Consider the following 18,662-nt stretch of genomic DNA (forward strand, 5'->3'; position numbering starts at 1 on the left):
CCTCCTACATGGTGAGAGTTCCTCTGCCTCCTTCCCCACCCAGAAAAATTTCTTCTTTTTGATGCTTGCTCCTTCTCTGTTGGCAAGGAACAAAGTGTGCTGGCCTTTCCCTCGTCTGTCCTTAGCCTCTTCCCTCTGCGGCAGGTGGGGACGCACACGTGGGTGAGGGCAGAATGGGTGCTCAGCACCAGAAGCAGCATGGCTCTTTGCGTTCTGCTGAAGGGATACTGGAGGTGTATGGGAGCAGCGTGGGATGCTGGAGGGCAAGAGGTCCTTCTTACCACCTGATGAGAGCTTTCTATTCGCCCTTGAAACTAGCTCCTCCTAGCTCCCTACCTTTCTAAAACCCTCAATTTTTCTGCCCTCCCCTTTCAGCCCACTGGAGTTTCATTACAGCCACTCCAGGATGGATGCTTTGCCATTGCTGGGAAAGACTCTCTGCCTGTGCTGCTGAGAAACCATGAGTCAGCTTGCTCAAGGGAAGGAGGAGGAGGCGAGGAAATCTCCTTTTATCATAAGTCTTCCCACACTTCCTGCTGTTTCTGTTTTGGACACACTGGTTCAGAAGCTGGGGGCTGTTTTCTGCTTGGCTTTTGAGCATATGAATATTGTTCCTTTCCTATGAGGATTCTGGGATCACCTGCTTGTCCTGATACTAGGTGTCAGTATCCTGCGGTTTTCCCCATCTAGAATAAAAGGGATTATATATCATCCCCACTTGAAGCATAGTGTAGTAGGGGGGCACTGGGACAGGGGAAAGCCCTTAGTGAGCTCTGTAGAGCTTCAGAGTCCAGCAATGTTGCAGAAGTTTTCTGAGGTACCCGTTACTCTGAGAGGCTGTTGTTTAGTCTAATCTTAGGGGATAAATATATTCTCATTAAATACATGGAGAGTCTGGTCCTAATTCAACTAAAGCATGACTAGACTCACAACACTAAGAGCGAAGAAGTTTTTGCGAGTAACAGACCATTCATTTGAGTAGTTTATGCAATAAAACCCCTACTTCTGCCTCTGTGGTCGGAAGGTCAGATTCTGAGGGTGAGCATAACAGTGCTGAAATGATTTGAGTCTAATAAGCATCTGGATAAAAATTATGACAAAAGACGTAACAATCATGCTGTTCAGTTTACTTGCTGGAAACATCTTGCAAGTGCTTCATTTCTGTTTCATGCTGGAGTTTAGAGCTGCTACAATAGTGACGGGGGAAAAAAATAGAATTGCTTCAGCTCTATTCTCCCACCCACGGATGTTCTTTAATGTGGAAAATGAGTCATCAAGAAAAGATATTTTTACTTTGCAACAGAATTAGAGAAGCATTGATCTTCAGACAAACTGTGTGTCAATTGATTTACCAGTCAAAAGGTCTGATCCTCCTTACATCGATTTACACAGATCTTATTTTCTTTGGAACCACTGGGTAGTCACAGCAAGAAGTGACCAGCATGAGCTGCCCAGAATTCACAAGCAGCTCAGACGTGGCTCCCACTTTGGCAGTTGTATGACATGGCTGACATGAGGACTGTGGCAACCTGATGGGCTACCCAAGCCTGTATTTGGGAGAAACTGGGGCAGATCCTCAGCAGAGACTGATTGTCCCAGGGCCTTTTGCATGCACGCACCTGACCCCCCCGCCCTTGTGGCATGGTGGGTCTGCCAAGACTGGGCTCACTTGCTAGCTTGGCCTTGGCTCTGTTGCATGTGGCCAGAGGCGGTAGTTGCTTTTGGAGGTCGAAGCTTTGACGTATCACAGCTTTGCAAGCAGTTTTTAAGAAGTTTCCTGTCACAGGTGAAAACTAAGTACGAATTGATTTGTGAGCTGGCCTCTTGGTTTGAGAAGATTATCAGCTGGGATGGGGTCAGTGCTGCTGTTTACCATCTGAGAAATTGGCTGCTAATTTACATTTACTTTGTATCTTATTTTGGAATATAAGGTTTCAATATAATGTATAATAAACATTGGCTTTTCATCTGTAGTTTTCAGTGCATTTTGCAGAAGGGCAAGAGGAATCTTGAGGCTTGTAAAGCCATGTAAAGGAGTTCATCAGTTGCCAAGTGCAAAGCTCAGACCTCATCCTCGTTTGTTTTCACTGGACCACACTTTTATCAGTCTCAGCTGTTCAAAGGTGCTAATGGCTCAGCTGAATATAAAGCTGCTAACCTAGAACCACAAACCAGTATTTATCACCCCAAACTTGTTTTCTGGCAAGCCGATGTGACTTTTGAATTAATATTTTTCCCCAGCAGAAGTGTAGATCATTTATTCCAGTGTCTACATCATTATTACAACTTTTATTAGGGTTGTCATCATTAACTCTCAGATATCAAGTTTGCACAGGTGGAACATTTGGAAACCTTTCTGTATTGTTCCATCATAACTGATCTTTGGAAGTTTGTGAGCTGTGAGGATTATAGTTAGAATATCTTAACTGTACTTTGGTGGTTATGTCGTTCTTCCTCTTTGGATATCAAATGAGGAGTTGACAGTTATTTGTGTAAATCCAGCACAAAGGTGGTATCTGCCAGGAGTTGCTGACCCTGGTAGGCTGCCAGAGGTGAGGCTGCCACAGCTCCACATCCCCAAGTCCAGCTGGTAGCGCATTTGAGCATGTATTTCCAGTAGGCATCATATGCATAAATATATGCATATAGGCCACCCCCCAGCCTCTGATCCTAATCATCAGCTAGTCCAGCTTGGTGCTCATGAGAGGCCAGCCCATGCTTAGCCAGCGCTGAGCATGGCCAGACAAGCATACTGACCTGTTGACACAGGACCAGCCTCTTTTATGCCCGTCCTTCTGTTTTCTCGTGCTTGTTTCACCCCCCAACCGCCTTTGCCCACCTTTGGTCCTTCCCATCATAAGTCTTGGGCAATTCCCAAGCGCTCTTCCCAGGCACCTCATAAAGTGCCCCATGTTCCCTGGCAGTAACCCATGTCTGCAACATGCTTCAGGGAACCTTTCCCATTGACCCCCCGTGTTGGGTGTCACCCCCAGCCCATGGAGCCGAGAACTCCCTTGGGGCTCCCTTGCTTGGACCAGGCTATTTGGGTTCCTTCTCTGGCTGGTGTGAGTGCATGTGGAGGGGATCACCTAACCTGCCAGCAACCCAAATGAAGTGCCAAGTGCCCATTTCCATTACAGCTATTCAATGCTTCCCACCATTGGCTCTACGATGCTTGCTGTAGACGGTGGCTTCAGCTGTAGACCTTGTTGCAGGCACCCATTGTTTGTGAAAGCTGTGGAGATCTCCGTCAGCTGCTGAGTTGTACTGACTCATCAGGCCGTTTCCGGATAGTTTTATCTGTCTATTAATAAGTCAGCTTGCATTACTTTCATTTGTGCCTAGGCAGAGCTGAACTCCTTGAACCCTTGTGTCTATTTAAATTAAGTATGATTTGAGTGCAAACTGATTTGGGCAAATTATCATTTTTTTCTCCTTTTTTTTCTATATGGCTAGATCTCTTAATGGATCATAAAACAGCCAGTTCACTTGCATCTCTCGTACTGGATGCTCAGTTACTGAAACCTCTTCTTGCCTGATCCTCTATGAAGCTTTGCATCTGCACAGAAGCAGTTTTTCCCTATGGAAATGGATGTCAGGGCTCCCGTTGGTTTAGGAGCAGTTAAGTTTAAGAACGTAATTGCTAAGCATTCCCAGTTTGCATTGCTCTCCACACCTCTTCAGTCCCCCACATTCTGTGGGTTAAAGCATACCCTCTCCTTTCCCCCTCTGTTCCCCATCCTCTCCTCTAAAAAAGGGGCTGACATGTTTTCAGTTCTGGCGTTAGGGAAGAAGGTTCATTTGTGCCTGTGGATTTCCAAGAAGAGGGTGTAAAAGGAGAGGCAAACACAAACAACCTTTGACTTAGAATTCTGTTTTTCTGAGGGTGTAAGATCCACCAAGGTCAATGGGGGGATTGCATGGTCCTGGAAAGAATAGACTCCTGAATTAAATAGTTCACATGCCTAGACCTCTAGTTGTCTGAACAAGCTGTACGCTTTTTGTTTTCCTTTTCAGATTTAGATTTAGACAGTAGTTTCTGCTTACACAAATACTTTGATGAAAAAAAATATAGCTCACTGGAAACACATTGTGTAAGTTGTTGATGCCTGTTTGCCTACTTTACTAGGCACATTTACAGTACAGTGTTGCATTTCCATTTCTCTCCTGATTTAGTAAAGTAAATGTAGTACATCAAATGAAATTAGCTTAATTTCACACTTTCTCAGTAGTGGATCCAGTGTCCTGCAGGATCTACTTTTTATTTTTAAAACAAATCAAACAAACAAAATTTAGTTATTTCTCTGTAATTTAATTTCTTTCTAATTACAGTTTTGGGAGGCAAGTGTTTTTGATGTTAGAAAGATGTAGTACACGTTACACTGAGGTTCCCTGGGTTAGAATGACATGGTGAATTCACAGAAGGTGAGGGACAACAAATTGGTTAAGAGATTGAAGTATCGCAATTTCTCATGAAAGCTAGGATTCATTAGTGAAGTATATTGTACAACAACAGTTTTCTTTCTTGTTTCAATGTGATCTGTGTTGCAAAAAATGTTTTAAAAAAAAACAAACCAGAAGAAATTCTATAAGCAGAGGATTTGCCTGTTAATTAAAGCGTAGTGTAACTTGTCACTTAACTGACTTTTCTTCCGGTCTTGCTTACCAGTTTTCTATAGTGTTGCTCCATCTACGAGCTCTGTATTGGCTTTGCCACTCCTGTAAAGCTTATGGCAATGATAGGTTTTGGTCCTTTTGGTGGGATTGTGCAAGAGTTCTCATGCTCAGTAGTCTTGTATAAATCCATTGTCCTAATTTTAAGAGGTATAGCTATACCTCTTATTACCAGTGGAATTACCTCTTGTTTCCATTGCCGTTGTGCTACTTACCAGGATATAATGTTAGTACCATTTTCCAGCTTTTATAAAATCAAACTGATTACTACTCATCTAATTCTATTTGTAGACAGTTTAGCAAATGTGAGGTCAGTAAAATCCCCTTGCTCTGGGAAGCAGTGGCAATAGAAATGTCAAATGCTGTGACTATGTTTGGTGGAAGTTTTGGTAAAAATATATAGTGGGTGTTCCAAAAGTAAAACTCAAAACCTTTATTTTATTGAAAATGCATAGCAGTTATCTTCATGTAAGCCTTTCTATTTTGTTGCTTCAAAAACGGAAGTGGTAGGGTTTTGCAGTTTGCAGAGGAGCAAATCTGTGTTGTCTATACTAGTTAGAATTTCATTCCACAAGATAGTCACAGTTGGATATACCTAGCTAAATGAGGCAGGTAGTAGATATAACATTTTCATTATATATATCTGATGACTTGAAAAAACGTAGCAAAAACTCAGGCCATTTTAAACCTTCCATTGGGATTGAAAATACCTGTATTTGGCAGGAGTCAATCAGTTGGAAAGACTCATATCCTGCGGATAACAATAGTTTTGCCAGCATTGAAGAACTTTATATGAGAAAGGACGGTCTTCCAGCTGGTACCTGTGATAGGTCTCTTGTTATCTACCACTGACTATCTGTGTGAGCTGAAACAGTTCAGTGTCATCCCTGGGTGTTTGTTTCCCAACAGGAGGGCTGTCAATGGCTTTCCCACCCAGGCATTGTCCCAGCACTTTTGACAGCATTTGCACAAGTGCCGAGGCCCAGAGAGAATGCATTTGAGAACAAGAGCAATAGGTACGTCCCCTGGTGGTCCACCAACTAGAGAAGTTGGGAGCAGGGGAAGAGAGGCTTATTTCTGTTTCCTTCAGTACAGCCGGAGTTTTGCTGCTGAGTAACATGAGAGGTGAAATAGTCAGTGCTAAGTTGTTGCGTGGTGTTGGGTTTTTGTTTGTATTTTTTTTTTAAAGCTTGACATTTGTTTGCTTACGTCACTAACCTTGTTCTTGTTAAATGTTGTTAATTAAAGCTGCTTGATCTGATTGAGTCCTTCAGGTTAAATTTAGGTTAGATTTTCCTTTGAGCACTGGGGATCCTATCCTGCAAAGTTCTAAGCATCCTCTGCTCCCACAGCTTTCTCAGTAGGAGCTGAGAACACAGCACACCCCGGGAGGTCCTCGCGAGGCCAGGCACACACAGTCTAGCAGAGTTAAAAAATGTGATGAAGCTTTTCACATGTGTTTTGATTAATATATCATGGACTCTCCCACAGTAATAATTTCTGTACCTTACTATACCACTGCAAGTATTTTGTTAAGCAGTTAAATCTTGCTACATTTTTCAGGCCCTCTTCTATATGCATCCTGGTGTGAAAGGAGACTGCTATTTTTCCTTTTAATTTCTCTGGTGCAAATAAGTGATATGGCTTTACAGTTCCATTTCACCCCAGGCAGTAATTTCAGTTATCCCACTTCTCTTGGGCATAATGACACTATCAGGTGGTGGAAAGTGAGTCACCTTTCAAAATGGAGTGAACTATAATCACTCTGCCACCAAACTCCTGGTTTTCTGTTCTGGAGGAGCAGCCTTCTGCAGTAGCCCCATAGCACCTGAGGGGGCTGTGAAAGAAATTGAGGTGTTTATTGATTGAGATACTCACATGACTCACATTACTGATGCTTCTGATGATAAACAATTTTGTGAGCAGGTGAACAGCTTGACCTATGTCTGCTGGTAAGTTTTTCAGGGGAATTTTTTTGAGGAGCTTAAAATGCAGTGTACCCATGCATTTGAGGCAGTATTACCTGAAGGTTTTTCTTTCTCCTCCCTCAAGAAGAACTCAAGACCCCAACCCTCAAACTAAAAAAATCTTCCCAAGTGTTCATATTTATGTTATTTTGACTCTGCCTACTTTGAACTGTTTGCAGTTCAGTTACCCAGTGTTGTGTATGTTTTATGTTTCCTGACATGCCTGGGAGAATAGTTTGTGTCTTGGTAAAACTGGTCCAGATTTTAAGATGTAGATGCCTGAATCAGATTTTTTAATATCTGTATTTAGATACCTCAATGGTATCTAAATGGTCTCATACCTACAATGGTCTCAGTAAGCAGGGTGACAAGCACTTACAGCTGCATTGCTGCTTCCATTGATGCTTTCTCAGCAGTCTGGGGCACTGCTAGCTGAAGTCACTGAAAGTGCATGTGGTGTCAGTCAGACATCAAAAAGGGAGGAGTTATTCATTGGTGTTTAATCCCTTTTTCTTTCATTCTATAGATTAATTGGTTTTGTTCTCTTTATACCATCTCATTTTTCTTATGTTAGTCTTCATAGCTTTGTCTTTATTAAAGGCTCTGAAGGGATCTTCAGATTAAGAGCTCTATATTAGTGAAAGGCTTACTGATTTTAATCACTCATCAGCAGAAGACTGAAGTTTTCTGGGCATGTTTACTTTCACTCTTTAGACTTACTGGAAATAGTAGTAGAATGTCTCATTATAAAGCTTATTGCTTATGGGTCGTTTCCCACCTTCAGGATGCTTTCCAAATTTTGGTTATCATTTTGGTGGCTGACTGTGTTAAACAGTACGGACAGAGCAAGGAGTAAGGAAGGTATGAAGGGAGTACATAATCTCTGACATTTTTTACTGCAGATTTGCTGGTGAAGAAGCTGAGATAAGGGTAAACCTTCACTTTTTCTTTTTAAGTCAGTGAGAGTTTTGCCTAATTAATTTAATAGGGCCAGGATTTCATTGTGTATTTTGAAAAGTGTACCAATTTTGAGTACCTTAGCATGAGTATTACTTTGCCAGTTTCTCAAAGGTATTTACATGCTGGCTTTGTAAGAGATGCTTAGGTAGCCAAATCCCTTTTGAGACACCTAAATTTCTATAGAAATCGACAATAAAATGGACATTTTTATACCTTTGTGAGTACAATGAGTTCTCTGAAATGGTGGATATGTACTGGTGGGATTGTCAAGGGAATACGAACAGCTTAGGGGTCCAACTGCCAGTTCTGCACAATTATTGTTGCCTAATTATTTTTTTCAATTTAGGCTATAAGGCCTTATTTTTCAAAACTGCTGGTGGAGGTGTAGAGGTTCAGCACACAGGAAAGGTAAATCAGTGTCTAGAAAGGTTTGTAGCTGCTGATCGCCTTTGAAAATGCGTGCATTTTTTCTTGCTGGGAGGGACCTAGCAAGTCACTGTAACACAGCTGGAAATAGAACTACCTCTGCCTTTGCAAGAATACAGGCTTTTCCTAAGCCAGTGCTTCATCTGACATGTAATTAGTTTTGTGAGAAGACAAGGATCTAATTAAGACTAGTGGAGGGATTTTTTAATTGTATCTTTACAAATTGAAATTATATTCAAAATCTAAATACATATTGGGTTAGGATACTAAAATTATCTTTTGTTATTTTCTCTATAGTTTGCTTAGCATTTGCTGTGGGAATGTCTGCCAGTCTATATTCGGGTATTGTTGTTTGGGTATACTATGAAATTAATGTTCTTTGAGCAGTCATGCATCTAGAAGCGTTCTTCAGCCAAAGAACAGCCCATGCGTTTAGAAATTGTTCTTTATTAAGTGGGCTGTTATAAAATATTTTCTGTTCCATTCTGTCATGAAGAAGTGATAGGAGTGTGTGATATTCAGGAACAACTAAAATTCATGAGAAGTTGGTAGAAGAACTGTTTCACATCTTAGCCAATGCTGCCACTTCAAATGCATAAAAAGCACTTGGACTGAAATTTCCGGCTGCTATTGTTCTGCACACTGCTGAAATACAGTACAAGGGTATGCTTTGAATTTTTTCCTATAAGTCACATTGAGAGTCATCAATGTCATATTCAACCTACAACTTTGTTCTCTGAGCTACTAGTAGGAGAGGCAAGTACATTTTACTCATTCATAACTCACTGAAACTAGCAATGGGAAACACATTTGTAAGTAACCTTGCCAATGCGAAATTTTCCCATCAATTTTACTTAAGCGCCTTTTCCATCCTGACTTCAAATTGCAATGTGATTAGCCCTCAACCCTTCCCTGGGAGACTAATTCACTGTTTAATGGGGTGCTCCATTTCTGATTTTCAGCCAAGTTACACTTTCCCTCTACTTTCACCTGAATATGGCTGGCCATTTACCCTTTGGCCATCGTCTAAGTATCATATCCGTCTTCATATTTGCACTCTGGAAAACATGTGTCAGCAGTCATCACATTTCCTGCCACACTTGCTCATTGATTTGCCATACTCTGTATACCTAGCTTTCTGAACCCATTTACATTTTTTTGATCACTGGCCTGATCTGCCAGATTGTTACTTGGTGATTCCTGTACTCCCCCACAATTTACTGTCATGTTTCTGACGCTAAGGACACCCAGGACTGAATTTTGTGTTCAAAGTGTACCTGTGCCCTCAGACTGAAACTGTCATATCTGAAAAGAAAGGGGAGAAAAAGGTCATGTTTTCTTGTTGTCATCTCACACTGAATTTTCTATTTTATTTGCTGTTCATGAGTGCATGCTATTCGTGACTGTAGTATAGTGGCAGTGAGGCTCCAGGTGTGAGAGTTTGACCTGCTCTCGTGCTTCATATTGTCTCTTGCGCCACTGTAATTCTCGGGTCTTCTGGGCTGAGGAGGCAAAAAGCCTGCTGGCATTGTGGCTAGCCAGGTAGCCCATGTGTCTCTCACCACAGAAAATGGTGTGGTTTTGACCATGTTAGTGTAATGGGACATCAGGATAAGCCAGTCCATCGGTTCTTCAAGAAATCCTGGCAGCTGTGTGGCATGGGAGTCAGGAATAGCAATTGTCACCTTGGATTAAAATGTGTGCAGTATATGGGTCTGTGGTGTGTCACAGTCTAGCAATATTCAGAGGTGCTGGACACCACTGTACTAACTTGACCAGGAGACTGTGTGTACCTGTAAGCAGTAGATAAATAACTGGCTGTAAGTATGCCAGTGGTCCTGAATTATGTGAATGCATTATGTCAACATGAATAAACTGGGCTGGGTAATTTCATAGGTAACATCTATTGATAGGTAACATCTATTGCCCTATGGGATTTTGTTATGTTGAATGTGTGTAAGAATATGCAGTTATAGTTTAGAATATTGCTACAAGCTATAGTTTGATGTTCAAATTCTATATTTGGAAGTTAAATGTATTGAGTTTGTACTGGTGTTAATGGAAGCTGTGTGTATGGAACTTACAGAAAAAAGTAGTTTTAGTCCATAAATTTGTCCAGCTATACCAAGACATACCAGGGACTTTATGTGGGGGGAGAGGGGATTTGAATTCTGTAAGATATCTCAAAGAACTGAAGAGAAAGAGTATTTAGATTTGTTACTTCTCCCCTGCACAGCAGTGGCTGCCACACTCCTCATTAGATCAACAAGCAAACTGCCAGCTAATTAATTAATGTGTACACTGGTCTAAGAAGGATGCCTAGGACTTTTCTCTGTTGCTGAGAAGTGCATGTTAAGGAGAGGAGCCACTGACTTGTTAGGGACACGATGAAGGTAAAAGGTTAATATCTCCAGGGGTTTATATGGGCTTTATTTTTGGTTTTAATGATGAGATGCTGAAATTAACTGCTAAAATGATTGGGTAAAACTTCCTATGACAAGACGCTCTCTTTGGTTGCTTGGATCACTGTAACTGTTCGGTTTGTTACAGTTTGCCTGTGTCCCTGCCTTGGGATAACAGTTGTTTCTTTTCGTGTCCTTTATTTTTGTTTTGAAAGATTGCAACATGGAGGCTTAGAACAGGGGTTAGGCAAGGGATTTCTGTTCAACTGATCTGAATTGAAAAATGAGTTACTAGAATTACAGCCACAAGAGCCTCAGAACAGCCTTCCAATAGGAAGAAGGGGACCAAAACCTCATGGCTTTAAGATAATTCTTAATTGGCTCCAAAAAGATGATATCACGGTTGCTTCTGACAGCAATGCTCCAAAGCAAAAAGAAAGAAGCTGAAGAGAGGAAAAACATTTTCCCTTACCTAAAAAAAAACCAACACAAAAAACAAGAAACTGAAAGACACTGTAGAAAACACATAGTGGAAGAAGATAGGCACAACCCTGGAAATAAGGTACCCTAAGGCTATGATGATGTACGCTGCTCTGGCTGCAGCTGAGTTGGGTCAAGCGGTTACTGTCCTGAGTTTGTTTTGTGCTCTGTGTCCTGGGGAAGACTGAAATTGGATGAAGGGCTAATGGGGAGGATGGAGAGAGAATTCAAACCAGTGGGATCAGTGGAGAGAAGGAAGAACACAGAAGAGAGGTTTAAAGAGTATCCATGTCAAGGGGAGGGAGCTGGACGGGGTCAGACAGGGTTGACTGCAAGAAGAGGCAGCTTTTGTGGTTCTGGGTGAAGTGGTCTGATTCTGGTTTAGTCTTATTGTGGTCAACCTGGCTCTGCACACACAGCCGTATTCTCATAACTGTTTCTAGAATGACACACAGCATGCATGTTTTTTTTCCCCCCAAGTGTCCTTGATTTGCTCATTTCATAAGTGCTATTTTTATTTTTAGGAGTGCCCTCCTGTTTGTTGGAGTGATGATTAATCCTGTAGACTTTGGTGCATTTACTAGAAGTTGCCGTGCCTTTTTCATTGGATGCTTTGCAAAAGGGAAATGGTTGAGCTGCAGTCTTCTGCATCCACTTTATTTGAATAACATGGTAAATCAAGCAGGGCTTTATGAATAATGCTCACCATTTGATTTAGGTGCACTTTGGTTGCGTGCAGGGACCAGTAGCGCAATTATTCTTAGCAATAAATGCAAACATATAACAACTTTGACTCAACACCTCTGTTCCTCCAGGTTATGTCAAGAAATGAAAGCAGTGCCATTTTTGACTCATTGACGCTGCTCACCTCTCTGTGGAACAGTTCTAATTTGTCATCAGTAGATGTGCCTGGGACTTTTCATATGTCGTCACAAACATGCATTCTCCAACATCCAGAGGAAAAGATTACTCACAGTCACTTGCTATTCTTTTCTGTCTAACTGCTGGTGTACTATGGCCAGTTTTGATGTATAGCAAAAAGAGTGTGTCTACAAATTTCAATTCTTTGCAAGCACCTGGCCCTATCTAGCCGCAAAAAATAGCTGTGACTGTTGCTCGGTCATCAGTTATTAGATCACAAGGGATATGGAAACTCATTGAACTAATGTGTTTCAGAAGGAGTTTTAGGGTGGCCTGTATATCTGAAAACAAATTGCTGACATGCAGACACACACATTCAAAACATTTTCAAGGGTACTTCAAAAGCTGTTTAGAAATCCAGGAAGCTTGTTTTAATCAGAAATCCAGAAAATAGCATGGACGTGAAATGGTTCACAGTCCAGTTGTATAGCAAGCTGTAAGTGTAAAAAAAGAAGAAAATTCTCACCAAAATTTGCACCCTCTGGAATACATCTTGAAATTGTTTCTAGAAATACCAGGAGTGTGGTAGGGGCCAGAAGTCTTGTATTTTTCTGTGCAGCTTGTCTGCAATCTTATTTGTCAAGTACTAAAGTCTCCCTTGGAGGAGTGGGATTAAATCCAGTGGGATTTAATTCAAGTTCTAAATTCTGTAACAGAAAAGAAAATAAATTTTAATATAATGAGATTATTCTTGCTGCCCTTGATTAGCAGTCACTTTTTCCATAGTTGTGCTAATATGTGCATGAAAACTTAGGTCCACCTCCTTTTAATTTTTGTCTCATTTGTGGGTACTTCTAATCCTCTTTTCCAGAAGATAATAAGGTTGTTTTTCAGTAATTGTTATTTGATTTAATGACATCTGTTTCTGTTTCACTGTTTAAAAAATAAGCATAATTCCTGTGCTTTAATAGTTGACTGTGTGAAAGAGCAAAAAGCCTGTATATTTATTTGCATTTTTAAAAGCCTTATGCAAACTCTTATTTTCAGAACTGTGTCATGTAATGTGCTGTCTTCCATATTTCTAAATCATGTGATTCTAACTACTGTTTGTGTGTCTATCTATTTGGAGATGCATGTCACTCTGTGGTTAGTGTTTTACACAACTGGAACTTTTTTGAGTTCCATTTATGTTTTTGTGACACTACTGGGACTGTGTTGTAAAGGTATCGTGAATGAGTGGAATACAGTACTTAATGATTTCTGTCGGCTAATAGTATTTACTTCGCTCATTAATGTGATTTGCAAAAGAATAAAATGCATTATATTATTATAAATATACATTTATAAATACATTTTAAAAGTCTCCATATTTTTTACTACAGACTTTGTGGATGCTAGCAATAGTTGATTATAAAGTTTACCTGATAAGAAAATACAGAATGCTGCCATAGTGTTAAGTATATTTCTGAATATGAGCTTCAATGGAGCACTTCCTCAGCTGATGTGTGCTGGATGGGATGGAATCTTTCAAAAGCTCCAAACTGGAAGAGCAAGGTTATTTTTCCTACAGTGTAATTGCATTGTTTTTAAGAGTTCCAGTGAAAGATAATGAAGTGTTTCATAGCACAGTAGTCATACATGCCAAATGATGCAGTATTTTGCTGATTCACTTTTCATAAATTGTCAAAAAACCTAACATTTATCATTGAGTCATGGTTGTGGCAGTTGAACACCAAAAGGAGAGTTTGCATTAAGTTTGTCTTACCTGTAAGTAACACAGCAGTAATTTTTTGCATATTTTTCAATTTCTTTTATCATTATTTTGTTTGCTCTGATTTCAACATAGAACAAAATGGTTGTCCCCAGGCTGTGACTTTGGAAGGCGTGTCTTTTGGTGGTGTCTATTAAGCAGAAGAGATCTTTTTACCATAGAAAAGTGCTGCTTATGGCTGCTGGATCTCTTCTGCTGTTATTTGCATGCATGTCATCTTTGTACAAATTGGAAGAAAGACTTGATATTGAAACCTTTTGCAGTGTGTTTAACTATTAGTTTTGAATTGTAATCCTTTTCAGAGAATTTTCTACTTCAAATAAGGTCACCTACAAAAAAAATTAATGGATTTTATTTTCGTGTTAAGTATTCAAAACTTTTTGTGTAGATAGCCTACCTAGTTTTTCAGCTCACCATTACCTAAATGACTTAATCTCCTACCAATTCTCAACGCACCTGTTCAAAGGTCAGATATTTCAGGAATGCAGTTTGAAAGTTTTGTTTGAATGGGATCCCACAGTACATCTTCTGAAAATCATAATTTCCACCCTGTATTTGTGATATGATTTGTTGCCAAGCTATTAGGTTTCAAACTGGATCTCAGACCAGTTCCTAGAAAAGAAAGTGGTGGAATCCTTTTGCAATAAATTTTCTTTCATTTCAGGAAAAGGCTGGTCAGAAGTGTGAAGGGTTTGGCTTCAGGATCAAATGGTGGTCTTGTTGAAGTAGCAGTGAAAGTAATAGGAATCCATTGAACAATTGAGAAGCACTTTCAAAGGAAAAAAAACCAAAGGAGTGAAGATGAGAGTGGAAGTATTTTCTGTATAATGGTGGACATTCATGAAATGTTGTTCTAATGTGGCATGTTGTATGTAGATAATTGAGTAGTAATTTTGAGAGTTGATAACTAGTAATTGCTAAAAGAATACAACTTCAGTTGCATCTGTTCAACTGGACCTTTTTCTTATTCCTTCTTACTGCCTCACCTAGAGGAGAGTAAAAACATCGGGTCTATATCATGCTGTGCTTTCAGAAGTTTTATACAGTTCATTAAAAAGGCCCTTCAGGCCAAAGTTTTCACGAGTATAATTTTATTTTTCTTATCAAGGTTTCACTAATTTTTTCATCAGCTCACCAACTTGTTCAGAAGTTGATTCTGGCATATAATCAATACCACAGTAGCATTTCATCTTACATATTTGTCCATAGCTTACTTTACTGAGTCTTAGCATTTTTCTTCAGGTATAAAGTTTTGTGCAACCTTTTAACTTATTGCATTAGTTCATTGATGAGCTATATCTGGGGTGGAAATCATAAACAAAAATAATCTCTTCTGAATTCTCTGGTTCCAGGTGCATTATGAAAGTCCTATTTACTCTTTTCTTGTATCTTGTTATAGATTGGCATTAGACTGCTGTAAGATTCCACATGACAGAAAAATCTTGTTTCCTTTCTTGAGCAAGTTTGCAGGTTACAACACTAGCACATGGAGCTCTGGCTCTAGTAGAGTCAGCTAAAACTGGAATAGAATCTAGATTCCAATTTCCACACTTAATAAGGCAGTAAGTTAGCTGTTGCCATGGGACAGAGCTGGTTGAATTGTCATAACCATTCCATAGACATAAATCTTAGACTTGCACCAGACGCTTCATGCTGTTCCTGCTGTGCAAAACAGCTGGAAATTCAGCTTAAAGGATTTCTTTCCTAGAGAGAAACTACAGGAGACATACAGAGTTGAGATAACGTGAATTTGATGGGAAGATGCATCATACACTCCAGCTCCAGCATCGCTGTTTTGGCTTCAGGATGCATGTCTGATCCCGGGTTTTGTACCATGATGGGCAAAAACTGCAGTTCAAGGCACGGGAAACAATCTTACAAATTGATGCAAAGAGGTGAAACTGGTTCTTTTTATGAATGTGCTTTGTCACAGTAGTTTTTGCTTTACTGCCTTTTTCAGTTTTAATGGATTTTTTTTCTTTGCCCCAGAGCTTCAATTTTGGGATAATATTTTACCTGGTAGTATAATCAGTTTGGACTCTGGACTTCTTTTTTAACCAGCTTTGAGAAATTATAGTAATGTCAAAGGCAGGTGAATCTGCTTGTTCTGTATCAAAGTGGGGCAGATTCAGCTGAAAGATAGCAATTAGGTGGTGAACCCCCATCTAGTTGATTAGTTAGTTGTCAAACGCAGATGGACTTTTGCAGGATGGTCTTTCTGAAGAAGGAACAGATATGGTTAAAACACATTGGAAACTGCTTGCAAGGAGTCCCCTGTGAGTAGAATTGTTACTAAGCTAAGGCTGTGGATCTCCATGTTAATGTTATTTCAAGCAAGAAGAAGTTTACATTAAAAACTTATAAGCAGTGAAACACAACAGCTCTCACTAATTCCTCATATAGTGTTTTACTGTTCATTAAATAACAAAAATTTTACTAGGCCATTTCTAGTATGAAGCTTGTTCTGAGCTTAAGGGTCGAGAAACAACTGTAGGATGCCTTCTGCAGAGGGTCTAAGCTGAAGAAAACAGAAATAACATGATCATTGAGGCTTTGTTTATACCCAAAAGTTTAACTGTGTTCGTGTAGCTAAATCAATATAACTGATGGTGGTTGGCTGGTTAGAATGTGTTTACGGGAATGCAAATAAATTACAGTGCTATAAGCTGTATTTATAGCAGTGTAACTGTGAGAGGGTTGTACAGAGGAACTGCATTGCCAGAAGGAAAAATCACATCCCTCACTGGAATAATCATGTTGTACTTATATGTGGGGCCAAGGCCTAAATTAATTCCAGTTGCATTTCTCAGTACTTAAATGAGAAAGCTGCTTCAGTAAAGGCTTGCTTTGGCTCTGAGAGGATTTAACACGAAGAGGCGTTGAACATCTGCATCTTCACTGAAGTCTGTGCTGTTTAAGGTGCTGTAAGCCATTACAGTCCTATGTTTCTTTCTTGGCTTTAAATCTCATTGAAGTCAGCAGGAAAATGCTTGTGTGGCTGCAGGACAGAAGCCTCTTAAGAGACCTTTGTTAGCTTAGTATATCTTGTTTTCTGACAGATCAGGTGCACAGTAAGTAGGAAGCAGTTTATCCAGAGTGCAGAAAAATGTGTTGAAGTATGATCTTATGTGACAATCACAGGGGCAAGCTGGGACACAAAACCAAGTTTTGTTCTGTTCCGTAGTGTTATTTCCACTTTCTGTTTCCATAGCCTGCACATAACTAACATAAGATTCCAAGCCCAAGCAAAGCACCATCACCTCTCTTCAGGGGCTCAAACAAGCCATTTATTCTCCCTAAAAATGAGTTAAATATGTGTGAGAGGAATGGGCTATCTAAAAGGCTGTTCCCACAAGAGTTTTCTCTGGCATAATACCTCATTAATGCTTCCTAGAGTACACTGATCTGGGGACACTAAAGAGAGGGCAGCACAGAGATCCCTATGTGTGCTGAAGGTGTGAATTTAGACAGAAGACAATTAGACATTCCCTTTTTTGGGGGGAAGAGGGGTGGAACTAATAATGTAAAGAGTTTCAGATTAAACATACCCAGAATAATAAACTAATAGTTCTGCTCAGTCAGGGACTAAACTAAGTTTGTTCAGTTCAGTAGTTTTTAATAAAAATTACTGGTTTATTTTAATCGGAAGTAAATATCCCATTTTCAGGCATTTTGTTCTTTAATCTTTGGTTCACATCTCCTTTAAACACTGCTCTGAAGTGGCAGCTCAAGCTCATCAGATTCCATTACTGTTTCCAACATACTTCCATTTAATTTTGGTTTGGCAGACAGATTTTCTATTAAAGTTTCTCAGATGGAGGTGACATCAGATTTTGGTGGCAAATTTTTTTTCTGTAAGGGGACTTTTTGTTACTGGGATCACAGAATAATTTTACTTTACATAATTTTTACCTTTCCTTTCTCCTTTCTGATAATATTCATCGTAGAAGTGAGACCACTTCTGGCTTCAGTGGGCTCTGGGTCAGACCCTGAATTTGCTTACAGTCATTACAGGATCTGGTTTGAGACTATTTCTAACCAGCATCTTCATGAACCCTTTCATTTTAGTTCCATCTCACAAGACCTACAGTATGTTTTTTTCTTGTTAGTTTCCATTTAACGTTGCCACAGCTGCTGCTGACACAGGTACCATATGATGAAGAAGAAGGAAGAGAAACACACTTTCATCAGGTTTCTGCACATATGCATATAGAGCAATTATGTGGGGGATGATCTGTGCCAACTACCTGGTCCGCCTTCCACTCAAAGCAGAAGTTAACTCTGAAGTCAAGTCCAGCTTCAAAGTTAGTTTAGGTTGCTGAGGGGCCTTATCCAGTTGAATTTTTAATATCTGAACTGATGGAAATTCTGTAACTTCTTCAGCCCCTGTTCTTTCTCTCAGTATGAAGAACTATTTTTTTATATACATTCATGGAATTTCCCTGCTTTGCCTCAGTTTTTAAATTGAATTGAGATGGTTTTTAAATTAGAATATGGAGTGGGTTCTTGAAAGGTTTTTCTTTTCTTGGCATAAAAGTTCACACTTGAAAATAATCCTATATAACAATAGTCAGACAAACCCATACACAGCAATTCTGGAGGCAGCAAAGAGGTGTGCAATCAGCCAGTGTAAAAGAGTGAGACTGAAGTACCTCTTTAGGTAGTAGAAGGAGGAAGTCATGGTTACAAACACAACATCTAGAAAATAGGTTTTTGGAAGGACAGGCCCTTGGTTAACTTTTTGGGTGTTTTTTTGGTGGGTTTGGGGGCAAGAGGGGTCCACCACAGGGCAAAATTCTCCACACATGACTGCACAGACATATAAAATTTTATTATATTGGAATATTAACCTATTTCAGATAGTGATATTTTAGGTAATGACAGATTAATTAGATTTAATTACCTCACTCTTTAGGGAAAATGCCCCAAGATGAGGGAATACACATGCTGCCTATTCCAAATGTCCGAAAAATAATTAAAAGAGAAAAATCACAAAATGTTGAATTTACACAGTGATGGCATTTGATTCTGGCTTGACTGAGGCTATCAAGAGTTCTGTGGCTAAATCTGTTGTCAGCTGTAATAAACATTCATTCTGCTTCAATTTATGTGAGCGTTTGC

At 39.8% G+C, this 18,662-nt stretch overlaps 1 protein-coding gene across 1 annotated transcript in view; it reads left to right on the plus strand.

Moving 5' to 3' along the window:
• The window catches only part of PARP8 (poly(ADP-ribose) polymerase family member 8), a 125,011-nt gene that overhangs the window by 31,920 nt on the left and 74,429 nt on the right, over window positions 1-18,662 (plus strand). The gene's annotated exons all lie outside the window — the stretch shown is intronic.

Source organism: Phalacrocorax carbo, chromosome Z (assembly GCF_963921805.1).
Source record: "Phalacrocorax carbo chromosome Z, bPhaCar2.1, whole genome shotgun sequence".
In the NCBI taxonomy this organism is placed as follows: Eukaryota; Metazoa; Chordata; class Aves; order Suliformes; family Phalacrocoracidae; genus Phalacrocorax; species Phalacrocorax carbo.